A 13,897-nucleotide genomic window follows, 5' to 3' on the forward strand; every position below is an offset into this window, starting at 1 on the left:
AACACTGCAAAATGACACAAAACAGGTTTAGAAAAATAGAAAATAGTTATCTAAACAAAACAAGACCAAAACAACAAAAATCCAACATATACAAGTCAAGTTATTAATTAAAAAGCAAAAAGAGTCTTAAATCCTTGAGAAAAGAGGTAAAACACTGTTAGCGTTGAAAAGTACCTGGGTAGCGTCAAAATAACACGCTCAGGCGAGTGTGCATCGGAAAAGGTAAGCGTTTTGTTGATTTCTCACCCGCAAGCGAGACAGTGCGTCATTTCTCCTTCTTCGGTCGGGTCGGTGTGTGTCGTTTTTCTTCCCCACAAGGGAGCGATGCGTGGATCAGGGCAGCACTCGGGTCTTGGCAGGGATTGCATCGTTTTTCTGCACCCAGAATCCTCATCAAAAATCCTGCCGCAAGGTATCAGTAAAACCGCACAATGTGGGTTGCGACGTTAACAGCCTCCGTCAGCGGGTGTGAGCGTCGTTCTTCCAGCTCCGTGTGTCGATTTTCTAGCCGCGTTGCTGGTGGAGCATCGATTTCTGCCACAAAGCCAATGGTGCATCGTTTTTCAGCCGCGTCTCGGAAGGTGCATCAAATTTTTCCCTGCACGGCAGTCTGTGTGTGGATTTTCAGTCTTGGTCTGCCAGCTTTACCTTCCAAGACACAAGGAACTGTATAGGGCACCACTTGGCAGGGAAGGAGTCTCAGCAGAGAGTCCAGGTGCTGGTAGGAGAAGTCTTTGATGGTCCTGAGACTTCAACAATAGGAGGCAAGCACAGGACAAGCCCTTGGAGATTTCTTCACAAGGAGGAAGGCACACAAAGTCCAGTCTTTGTCCTCTTGCACACACAGAAGCAGCCACTGTAGGATAGCTCCACAAAGCACAGTCTCAGCCTGGGCAGAACATCTCCTCAGCTCTTCAGCTCTTCTCCATGCAGAGGTTCCTCTTGATGTCCAGAAGTGATCTAAAGTCTGTGGTTTTGGGTGCCCTTCTTATACTCATTTTGCCCTTTGAAGTAGGCTTCCTTCAAAGGAAAGTCTCTCTTGTTTGTGAAATCCTGCCTTGCCCAGGCCAGGCCCCAGCCACACACCAGGTGGTTGGAGACTGCATTGTGTGAGGGCAGGCACAGCCCTTTCAGGTGGAAGTGACCACCCCTCCCCCCTAGCACAGATGGCTCATCAGGATATGCTGGTTACACCCAAGCTCTCTTTGTGTCACTATCTAGAGAGAGGTGCAAACAGTCCAACTGTCAAACTGACCCAGAAATGGAATCCACAAACAGGCAGAGTCACAGAAATGGTTTAAGCAAGAAAATGCCCACTTTCTAAAAGTGGCATTTTCAAACACAAAGTCTTAACACCAACTTTACTGAAAGATGTATTTTAAAATTGTGAGCTCAGAGACCCCAAACTCCACATGTCTATTTGCTCCCAAAGGGAATCTATGCTTTAATCATTTTTAAAGTTAGCCCTCATGTTAACCTATAAGAGAGATAGGCCTTGCAACAGCGAAAACCAGATTTGGCAGTATGTCACTGTCAGGACATGTAAAACACATAAGTATATGTCCTACCTTAAACATACAGTGCACCCTGCCCATGGGGCTACCTAGGGCCTACCTTAGGGGTGTCTTACATGTAAGAAAAGGGAAGGTTTAGGCCTGGTAAGTGGGTACACTTGCAAAGTCGAATTGGCAGTTTAAAACTGCACACACACACACACACACACACACTGCAGTGGCAGGGCTGAGCCATGTTACAAAGCTACTAATGTGGGTGGCACAACCAGTGCTGCAGGCCCTCTAGTAGCATTTGATTTACAGGCCCTGGGCACCTCTAGTGCACTGTAGTAGGGACTTACCAGTAAATCAAATATGCCAATCATGGAAAGCCAATTACATACACATTTTGTACAGGAGCACTTGCACTTTAGCACTGGATAGAAGTGGTAAAGTGCCCAGAGTAAGAAAAACAGCAAAAACAGAGTCCAGTACACTTCAACAACCTGGGAAACAGAGGCAAAAAGTTAGGGGGAAACCACACCAAGGATGAAAAGGTCTAACAAAGACCATGTAAACCATATGATGAAGACATAAATTACTTGTTCAAGGAAGGATATGTTACAGGTACACAGTGACCTGCTCTGGACTGCACCCATTGTACACAAATACATACATACAAGTGTCTGGTCACACCAAATATTTTATTTCAGGGGTAGAACACATAGCCTGTCTATATGCCTGTACCTTTTTGGCACAGGAATGTGTGACTCATACTGATTCAAGGTACCTATTCCATGGAACAGACCCCCAGACCAAAGAAGGAGGGATTTATCAAAAATTCTACTGTAGAATAGGCAAAGATGATAGTGGAGGATGTCAGCAGCTTGAGCCTTATCTCGTACCACACAAAACTAATCCATCATCACATAATCCAAGATATAGGCAGATGGCAGTATAGCAGTCCCTGATCACAGGCCCATCATAATCCAATGACCATGCATCTGGTGGCATGACACAAACGTATGTCAATGTTATGACACCGGCACTGCGTCCTAAAATGATACAACATAGCTACAGCTACATACAGGTCAAAGAAGAATAGTGTTTAGCTATTGTCAAGGGAGAATTACTTGGTCGGAATCTATGAGTACATATGTCATGCCCACATGATGACACACATGATGCAATTGACCAAAAACAGCACACAAAACAAGTCCACTCTGCACTTCTGTATTGGCACAGGTCTTATATGCACCAAATCTGTGACCTACATTATCTGGAACAATCCGTGTCCACTTTGTATGTCAGATCAGCATCAGATACCTGCCAATGTCACAACTCTGAAATGGCCACATGTGGATGTCATGGTGAAGGTACCTGTACATAGACAAAACAAGGAGTATAAGCTTGAAAACATGCCTATTACACTAATCACATAGTAAGCAACTGGAAATGTAATTACATTGCAAAGAAACTGACACAAACAATGCCACATCATCAAGATGGGGATATGTCAAAGGGTAACACTTCAAGCAGCCTTTGGCTGAATTTTGCAATGTATCAGCTCCCTAGTTATTGCTAAAACACTCAATTCCTCATATTCTCAAAACTACAGTCATTGTGCAGTCACAGTCATTACATCACATGTCATACTTACAATCATGAAAAGTAGCTATTGAATCAATTTTCCCATAAGTCAGCTCCTTCCTCTTCACCACTGTCATCCTCACTTGGCCACCACACGCGGGATGCATGCAAAACCATAAAAGTCCACCTTTTTTGGGCTAAATCCTCACATTGGGGAAACCAGATATAGCTGTAAAGATGTTTCAACACTGCTGAGACGACATCCTTCAACACCAGATTGAACATAGATTGGGGCATACCAGCAGATAGGGCCACTGTATGTTGGAAGGACCCTGTGACTAGGAAGTGCAATAATGACATGGCTTCTACAATGGGTGGTATTCTGGTTGGATAACTTATAGCTGGCATCAGATCTGGCTCCAGCTGACAAAATAAGTCCACTGTTGTTTGCCTATCCAGGTGGTAAAATGTTATTATGTGCCTTTGCTCCATGGCCTGAAGGTCTGGCAGTGGATGGTAGACAGGAAGTTGTCACATGCTACCTCTCCCTTGGTACCTATATATGACAAGACATGATTTCAAACATTAGTCAGTGTGACAACAGCAACAAACACGATGCATGTCAATGGTATCTTGTGACAAGACATTTCTGACTGGATAGACATTGCACTCAGTGCCATCACAAATAAGACAAGGGCCACATGTACCCCCCATGGCTTTCAACAAGTGTCCACATCATGGAAATGGACAAACTCAAAGATATGCAACACAATTGCCCCTCAAAATGTGACTGTAAGGCTCGGCCGCCAAAATGACCATCAGTGGTGGTGGGCTGTGCCATGTGTGCCCTGCAACATATTATGATGGTGTAGTGTTTCATTGTGGTTCACATCACAGTATAAGTTGTTAGAGCATGGGCTACCTGATGTCAGTAAGCTTGCTTAGTTATTGTATTGTAGGATATGAGCAGGTTAGTAGGCTAGTCTGCAGATGACAATACATATGTCTTAGTCATGTTCCGGTACTTATTGGCTTGTGTGTTTCACATTTGGGGAATATTAACATATAGAAAAGTCCTATCTTGGTATTACTGACATGTGTATGACAATTATTTGTGATAAAACTTGTGATTGTAATCGCTTGATTTGTCATTTCTGTCCACGCAGGTCAACACCCATCAGGAAAAGGAACTATGGAGAGCCATCACCAAGAAGGTGCATACCTTGGGGGTCCACAGCCAGTAGAGCACCCACTGTTGGAACTGGTGAGAAAATCTGAGACAATGGGCCACAAAGATCACAGAGGTCCTGCTGGGGATGTCCTCCCAACGTGGGCAGGGTGCCCATCAGACCATGAGACTGCATTCTAGTGGTGACCTATCCAGACCTTGATGGATGTTTGAGGACAGCACAGCAGCCAAAAGGGGTGAGTACAGGGCATATTCCTGCCTGTCACATTGCCAAGTGAATGTGTTAGGTTCTGACAGCTCCCCCTGATGATTAGGGATGAGCCATGTGTAACACAGTAGATGAGTGATTGTTTTTGTAGACATGTCATGTGCTGTATACTGATGTGCCTTGCCTATTGGCCCAGGGAACTAGGACACAACTGTTTACAATCCTCAAACATTTTGCTCTCCATGGACAACATATGGCTGTGTACATTTATCAAGTACTGGTTGTTCTTGTAGTGATTGTAGATTCTATGCAACAGACCACTGCTCATCAGTGTTACAGGCCAAAGGAAAGGAGGAGATGGATCATTGTCCTCGGCCATGTGTCTGGATGAATGAGAATTTTGAAGGGTGCTTGTGCCTCACTTTTGTCTGCAATGTGAAGATGGCCATCAGATATGTGACAGAGCATACATTGTTCTTTGGGTGCAGCTACAGATAAATACTCTCCCTTGGAAGTGGGGTATGTCCATTGACAATATTTATGTGCCAGCACTGTTGCAAACATTCCTTGCATCCACATATCAGCATGTGTCCCTTTCTCTTTTGGTAAACATTTATAATCTGCAGTTTCTTGCATGGTCTACCTATGTTGATGGGATGATGTACGTATTCCCTCACCTATATGTGCATGGCAAACTGTAAAATTGTACATTATCATTGGGGACACATTTCATTTTGTGCCACAGACTTGCATGTGTTATCATTGTTTATTGGCTGACACATACCCTCACACGTCATTGCATGTAATTTGGCAAGTGCAACTGCAGTAGCAAGAAGGGATATGACAGGTAGGTCCAGCAAATTTAGCCACAATGTGCATTTCTATGCCATTGATGTAGAATCATGTAGAACATTTCTTAGCAAATGTGAAATAGGTAAGGTTTGTAACCTAACTATTGTCATGCATTATGGAGTGTCTTGCAGTTATAATGAGATCACATGTGTTTGGGTACAAGCATTCATCCACATACATCTGGGATTGCATGACCATATGGAGACAATGATGTAGCTTCCAATTGGGCAGAATATTGAGGGCCTTCAACCAGTACTTGCAAATCTCCGGGCCCCTTCAACATGCAAGTGACTAACGGCACCTACTGATGCACTGCTTTGAGTGTGGCATGGGTATTTCCATGTTACCTTCTCCAGGCTTTTGTACTTTAGTCAGCAATATGGCAGGATTTTGGAGCATAATTTCTTATTGTTGGGCCATTATGTATGTGACAAATAGATGTGTGCATGACCTTGTGTGGGATCTGTGAGAATGCATTTGGCATTGGCCTACTATTGTATGACAACAGGTGACTGAGATCTGCTCCATGGGGCAAAGCATTGAGGGTTTATGAGGTCTCCTACTAGTACAATGGTTACTGTGATTGCACAGTTTTAGCCATGCAATTATAGTTGTCTGAGATCCAGATTGTCCTGTGGCCAACCATTGATAATTCAATTGGTATGCATGTCTATGGTATGGGACATGTTTGGGATACTTAGGTGTAGTTTGTTGCTGGTGCCTACTTGACATCATGATAATGTGTGCTAATCTGAGCTGTTGTTCGGGTGTGATCATGGACATGTGATGATTCTATTTCTCTCTGTATTTGCAGCATCAGCCCAGGGAAGAGAAAGAGACAGGCCACAGCCAAGTGGGAATGCATCTGGCCTATCGACCTCGGGTAAATGTACCACTGGCACAGAGGTACCCAGGGGCCTGGAGAGTAAGGGGAGTGCCATAGGGGAGACCAAATCAACATCCTCTTCATCATCAGATTTTTCCTCCAGTAGACACTTCCTAGTGGTGATGGACCCATCGAGGCATACCCCTGTACCATCTTCATCCACCACACCCAGTTCTATGGCCAACCTCCTTGTGTGCCCCATCCAGTTGGCTGTGCCTACTCACCCAAGACCTGCAGGCACCTCCACCCAAGCCCATGTTACCCCTGCTGACCTCAGTGAGGAGACTATTGACCTTCTGAGGAGTATCACTGTGAGTCAGACAGCCATAGTGAATGCCTTTCTGTGATTGCCAACCCAAATGCAGCAAACCAATTAATTCCTGGAATGCATTCAAATTGCCATGTTTGGCCTACAGAGATCTTTTCAGGCTCTGGCCTCCACACTAATGGCAGCCACTAGCCCTCCACCTTTTTTCCCCCTCCATCTCCCTCTTCCTAATACAAATCCCCATTACCCTCCCTGCCCCAAGCACACAGATAGACCTGCAAGCACCAACCTCAACACACAAGTTCAGCACACATAGTCACAAGCACCACAAAACACACCATCACAAAAGGAAATAACAGACACCCACACACACATCAGTGATCAAAACCACAACATCAAGCATACTCACAGGCACCACCACAACAGTCAGTGACACATCCACCACACCCAGCATACCCCAGATACCACCGCATCAAACACACAAACATCCATCACTCACATGTCACCCTGCACCTCTACCTCCCAGCCGCCAAGACCACAAACACCCACACTCACACATACAACAGACACCACCCAAGCACAACCATACCTCCCACATGTACACACCTAAGACATCTAAACTGACTCAGCACCCTCAACCTCCAAAACCACACCCCTTTCTGATGACCTTTCCCATGTTCTTAAGTATGATTTTGTGATGGGGCTTCCCCTTTCACCTGTTCCCTCCACCTTGTCCCAAACCTGCGGCACCAACCCACCTCCCAACTCATCCCTTCCACCTCCAAATCTTCCCCTGTTACATCAACTCTCCTGCTGGCACCCGTATCCCTCCACTTCAAGAAGAAGTCAACCCCTCCTAAGAAGCAGTCCACCCCTCTCAATCCCAAACCCAAAACCACCAATCCCAAATCTGTCCCCCTCAAAGATGATTCCTGAAGTTCTTGCTACACATTTGATGCCCCTTCCTGTGGAGATTCCCTGGCAGTTAGGAGTCAAGCGACAGCCCAGTGGTGTGTCTGGACATTTTGATATGGACTGGCCAATGGCCTTGGACCTTTAAAGTGTGGTTCAAAATAAACCCAAACAGTTGTTTTGTTGGATACTCATTTGTCCTTCAATTCTTTTTCTAACTTTATGTTGTTTCTGAGTAACTTGTGTTGCCTGCCTACAGATGTGTGTATTTCAACCTGCTTGCTGATTGTTTTGGCAGTTGTTTGCAGTGTCTGAATTTGTGGGCAGTGCTGCTGTCCCCCAAGACAAGGGTATATGCGGATTGTATGGATATGTGGGCATAAATGCAATGGTGGTGTCATAGAATTGTGTACTGTTTGGTATGGTAAGTATTTCAAATTGTGGTGTACAATGTGAGCATGTATAGTGTTAGATTTGGTCCCCTGATCTGAACTGTAGATTCACCGATTGTGTGGCAGCCTGAGTTTTGTTTGTGCAGACATGGATGGTGTTCAATTGTGCTAGCTTCCTTTGCATTTGACTGTGCATGTGTCCATTTAGCTGAGTGTACCTTGCAGCTACTTCATGTAGATGTATTTCCCATACAGTTAGAGTTGTATGTGCTTTGTTGACTTGCACTTCCACATTGTGCAGATAGGGATATCATTTGGCTCTAATAATGTTTGCCCCTGAGCAACGTGTAGGGTCAGTTCCTGTGCAAATGCTGTTTAAGGGGCATGTGCAAAGTGATATGTGTCCCAGTGCAGCCTCCTTCCCTGAGTGATCCTGATGCCCCATCCCTATTGTGCAGGTATTGTTTGAATATTGAGCTTTGTATGTTTGTCTCTCTGTCTATTGTGCATCCCATTATCCTTCCATTATGTTGTGTGGGTGATGTGTTTGCCCATTGCAGTGTTGTTTGATGGTAGCCGTGGTTGTGCTCCATGCCACACCCATACATTTATGTGCAATGTGAGTGTGTGGGTTGTATTTGTAGATGTGATGTTGCTGTGTTGTTGGTGTTGTGGGAGACAATGATAGGTACACTTTACTGTCCCTGTGCCCGAGAAGAGCAGGCATGTGTTTTTGTGTAGTGTTGTGGTGCAATGTGAGTGACCTGCCCTAAGGGGGCATTTTGTGACTTTGAATGTGTGCTTATTTGTGTCTGATTCTGACCCGGGACACAATGACAAGTGTACTTTGTGTCCATAGCGTGAACCCCATATTGTTTGGATGACGGTGCGATGATTCATTGTTGAGCCTAATGATACAGGTAGGTGTGTGTACTTACAGTCGGTTGTGTGCAGGGTGGAATGGAACTTGTGCACCTTCAATGACCAGCAGCTGCGGCAGGACGTGTGTGATGGGCTCCATGATGGAACCATACAGGTAAGGCTGCCTGCAAGTGAGTGTCTCCCTTTCCGCTCCCAGTTTTTGCCTACTGAGATGTGGGGGTTGGAGTGCCACAGTCGCATTGGCGGTGTGCAACATCATAATGTGTTCAGCGGCAACACAGGCTCCGTCGACCCGTTGGTCCAGCTTCATGACTGTGACGGTCTGTGCTGCCTGGCAGTGTCAGTTGGACCGCAGCAGTCTTAGCTCTATATGCCTGCATGAATTGTGATACGGTGATCAGACTGCCAACCCAAGAGGGGTCAGACCATCTTCTATTTTTTCTGACTTGTTTTGTTGGCTTGAGGACTCTGGGCACTTTACCAATGCTAACCAGTGCTAAAGTGCATATGTTCTCTGTTTAAATTGTATTGGTGATTATTTTCTCCATGATTGGCATATTTGATTTACTAATAAGTCCCTAGTAAAGTGAACTAGGGGTGCCTAGAGCCTGTAAATCAAATGCTATGAGTAGGCTTGCAGGACTAATTGTGCCATACATATGAGTAGCCCTGTAAAATTGTCTCCGACCTGCCACTGCATTGTCTGTGTCTGGAATTTTGTAGTGCCAGTTTTGACCCGGCAAGTGTACCCACTTGCCAGGCCCAAACCTTCACTATTACTACATGTACAACATGTAGGCCCCAGGCATTCCCATGGGCAGGGTGCAGTGTATGTAAAAGGTAGGACATGTACTGGTGTGTTTTACATGACCTGATAGTGAATTACTGCTAAATTCATTTTTCTCTATTATAAGGCCTATCTCTCCCATGGAGTAACATGGGGATTGGCCTTGAAATATATTTTAAGTGTGGTTTCCCATTGGGAGCCGATAGAGATGTGGAGTTTGGGGTCTCTGAACTCACAACAAAAAAATACATCTTTTGGCAAAGTTGGTTTTTAGATTGTCTGTTTCAAAATGGCACTTTTAGAAAGTGGGCATGTTCTTGCTTAACCATTCTGTGTCTCTGCTTGCTTGCTGAATACATGTCTGGGTCAGAATGACAGTTGGGCTGCTTGTGAATTGACTCTAGACAGTGACACAAAGGGAGATGAGGTGTGTTCTGCATATCCTGATGAGTCTTCCTGGACTAGAGTCGGAGGGAGGAGCAGATACCTGCACTTGAAATGGCTGAGAAGTACTGCTCCTTTGCTGTGTGTGCTTTGCTGGATAAGCCTGCAGTTGCTACTTCTGCCTTAGGGAGGACAAAGACTGGACTTTGCTGTGTATACTGCTTGTAAATCTTCTCTAAGGGCTTGGACTGAGCTTGCCTCCTGTTAAGAAGTCTCAGTGACATCAAAGACTTCAGCTGTAAGCACATGGACTATCTTGCTGAGATCCCCTGACTTGCCAAGTGGTGCCACATCCAGTCCCAGGGCCCCTTGAAGGAGAAGCTGGCTGAGTCAGAGTGAAAATCCACACACCGGAGCTGAGTGGCAGAGAAAGCAATGCAGCGCCTGGAACACGGCTGAAAAATTGGTGCAACACCTGTGAAAACAACACATCCTAAGGTCAGCATGGATTCATTACTGCTGTGCCTCTGGATTTTCTATGGGTCGTCCCTGGGTGTCAAAATCTTCAACATCACTGCATGGACTCGAGGCTGCTGGTCAGGAAACCGATACATCTGTTCCATGTGAGGAAAGAATTGATGCATCACTTATCCCGCAGAGAAACAAATCAACACACAGCCTCACTTGCGAGTAAGAAATTGACGCATTGCTTGCTTCTCCAATGCACGCTCGCTATGCAGCTTTATTTTTGACACATACTAGGGGGCATATTTATACTCTGTTTGCGCCGGATTTGCGTCGTTTTTTTTTACGCAAATCCGACGCAAAACTAACTCCATATTTATACTTTGGCGTTAGACCCGTCTAGCGCCAAAGATCTTGTAGTTTGCGTCATTTTTTAGCGTGGACACCTTCCTTGCGTTAATGATATGTAAGGAAGGCGTTCCCGTCTACAAAATGACTCCGAGGCATGTGCGCCGTATTTACAATCCCGGGCAAAAATGACGCCCGGGAGTGGGCGGGTCAAAAAAAATGACGTCCAGCCGCTTTAGCGTCATTTTTCAACGCCTGGTCAGGGCAGGCGTTAAGGGACCTGTGGGCTCGGAAGGAGCCCAGAGGTGCCCTCCCATGCCCCCAGGGACACCCCCTGCCACCCTTGCCCACCCCAGGAGGACGCCCAAGGATGGAGAGACCCATCCCAGGGAACTTAAGTTAAGTTCAGGTAAGTATTTATTTTTTTTTTTTTGTGGCATAGGGGGGCCTGATTTGTGCCCCCCTACATGCTACTATGCCCAATGACCATGCCCATGGGACATAAGTCCCCTGGGCATGGCCATTGGGCAAGGGGGCATGACTCCTGTCTTTGCTAAGACAGGAGTCATTTAAATGGGGGTTGGGAGTAAAAAAAAATGGCGCAAATCGGGTTGAGGTGAAAAGTTTGCCTCAGCCTGACTTGCCCCATTTTTTGACGCCCAAGCTCCATTTTCCCCTACGCCGGCGCTGCCTGGTGTAAGTCATTTTTTTTGACGCACACCAGGCAGCTCCGCCGGCTAACGTCATTCCATAAATAAGGTGCCCGCATGGCGCTTTGGAATGGCGCTAGCCGGCGTAAACATTTTTGACGCACAACTGCGTTGGCGCAGTTGTGCGCCAAAAAGTATAAATACGGCCCTAGGTACTTTGTGCTAAAACAAAGCATCCATTGATTTCTATGGCATAAGACTCTTTTTACTTTCAAAATATATATTTTTGCTTGTGTATGTTGGATTTTTGTTGTTTAGGTCTTGTTTGATTTAGTAAAATAATAGCTATTTTTTTCTAAACTGGTGTGGAGTAATTTTGTGGTGTTTTCATTGTGTTAATGTGTGTGGGGGTACATATACTTAACACATTGCCTTTATAAAAAGCCTGACTGTTTGTGCTAAGCTACCAAGGGGATGAGCATGGGTTAACTGAGCTGTGTATTTCCCTTACCCTGACTAGAGTGAGGGTCCCTACTTGGACAGGGTATAAATTAGCTGCCAACTAGAGATCCCATTACTAACAGCCATCATTGCGTCCACAGACCACCACACTCATAATGAGGTCCTAAGTCCTTGAGAAAAGGGTTGAAACATTATCTTGTGGGATAGCACATTTTTCAGAAAATTCAAATTTTGTTCCTTGAAACAATTGAATGATCTTATATCACCCTTTTTTTATTATATTAGAGAATAGTCCTAATATTGTTATCTTTCAGTATGATTTCTATTAATTGATTATCATGATAAGAAACCACATATTGCACTAATTTAAATCTAGTGTATCATTGTGCAAAATATGCATAACAGTAGGTGTAAATATTTGGCAATGCTAGACCACTATCTGCAGTGGAGAAGTATAAAGTGCTAAGTGCTTATCAGGAACTAGAATGTTATTTTGCCATTAAAAATGATAAAATTATGGACTCTATCTTTTTTCAACAAATTGCATAAAGAACACAAGTTGCAGCAGGGAAAAAGACATTTAACATAGGCAGTGATATCATTTTAATGAAAGCTGCTCTCCCAACCCATGTAAGTGGCAGAGAACTCCATTTTGATAATAGTGCTTTATTTGGGGATTACACAGGAATATAGTTAATTTGCTAGAGATCCACTATGTTATTTGAAAACGTAAGAGCTGTATATGAGTTTGACAGTCTGAGTGCAAGACCGTCATGGTGGCGGCCGCCAAAAGAACGCCATGTTGGCGGTCATACAGACTGACATATTACAAGTTACCCAGCCAAGCCTGCCAAAAGACAGCCAAAATCCAGACTCCACCAGGACCCTAGAGGTGGGAAAGAGGCAGTCATATCCCCAGGACCTCCAGCCCAATAACCAACCACCGAACCTATTACAACTCAAAAATCACCATGGCGGTCTTGCCGTAGCTGTCTTCCAATGGCAATGAGAACCAGGGTGCTTGGCTGTCCCTACAGTAATACAAAACACCACATTGGATAGATTTGAAAACCACACAGCTGACACACATTCACACACTCAACACACCCACCAACCCCAACAACTGTAGTACCATCAATAGGATAGGGACCACTCCATCTCACATGTCACACATTACACATCCGCACTGCACCCCTAAACACATATTTGCACACTATCACACACTTCACTGCATGCCACGCACACATCACCTACACATTTATTTCTTCCAATTCCCTCACTTTATATACGCCACTATGTCATTACAAAAACACCTACGATTCACCAATGAGGAGCTAAGGGTCATGGTGGATGAAATCATTAGAATAGAACCACATATACTTGGAGCCCAAGTCCAGCAGACCACTATTGTCTGGAAAATGGAAATGTGGCAAAGAATAGTTGACAGAGTAAATTCTTAAGGCAGCTACCCATGCACAAGGGACAACATGAGGAAGAAGGTAGAATGACCTCAGGGGCAAAGTCCGTTCCATGGCATTCAGGTACCGGCAGGTGGTACACAAGACCGTTGGTGGTGCCACACCTCCTCCCCCACAGTTCACATCATGGATGGTGAAGGTTGTGGCTATTCTGTATCCTAAGGGCTTGACAGAAATATCTCTAGTTGAGTTACGTAAGTCACAACTAAAAAATATGTCCTCCAAATGTATTGCCATACATGCCCACTGCTCACCTTTACCCACCTATGTCACCCCACTTAAAAACAGGCTAAGCTAAACTTCTGACTCTCTTTAAAACTTAATAGGATCCCAGAACTTGTGTATTGTTCGGGAATTGTGCTCTGACTGTATGAATGTATCATGGATTGACTTGTAGTGATGTCAGCATGACCTGTGTTTTGGGTCAGGGATTCCTTAAAGACATATGCCATGCTTATCATATCTGTGATGCGGGAAGTGATGTTGCTTATCATTGTAAAATGATATGGTGTCTTCCTGATAGTGATGACAAGGTCTGTGTCCCTCCTTCCTGCATGATACAGTTATCTACTACAGATACATGCAACAGGTACAAATGGACATGTGTTGGAAAATTTTGAGGGGCCTATCCTGGGCCTTACTAGAGCCTTC

Source organism: Pleurodeles waltl, chromosome 8 (assembly GCF_031143425.1).
Source record: "Pleurodeles waltl isolate 20211129_DDA chromosome 8, aPleWal1.hap1.20221129, whole genome shotgun sequence".
Lineage (NCBI taxonomy): Eukaryota > Metazoa > Chordata > Amphibia > Caudata > Salamandridae > Pleurodeles > Pleurodeles waltl.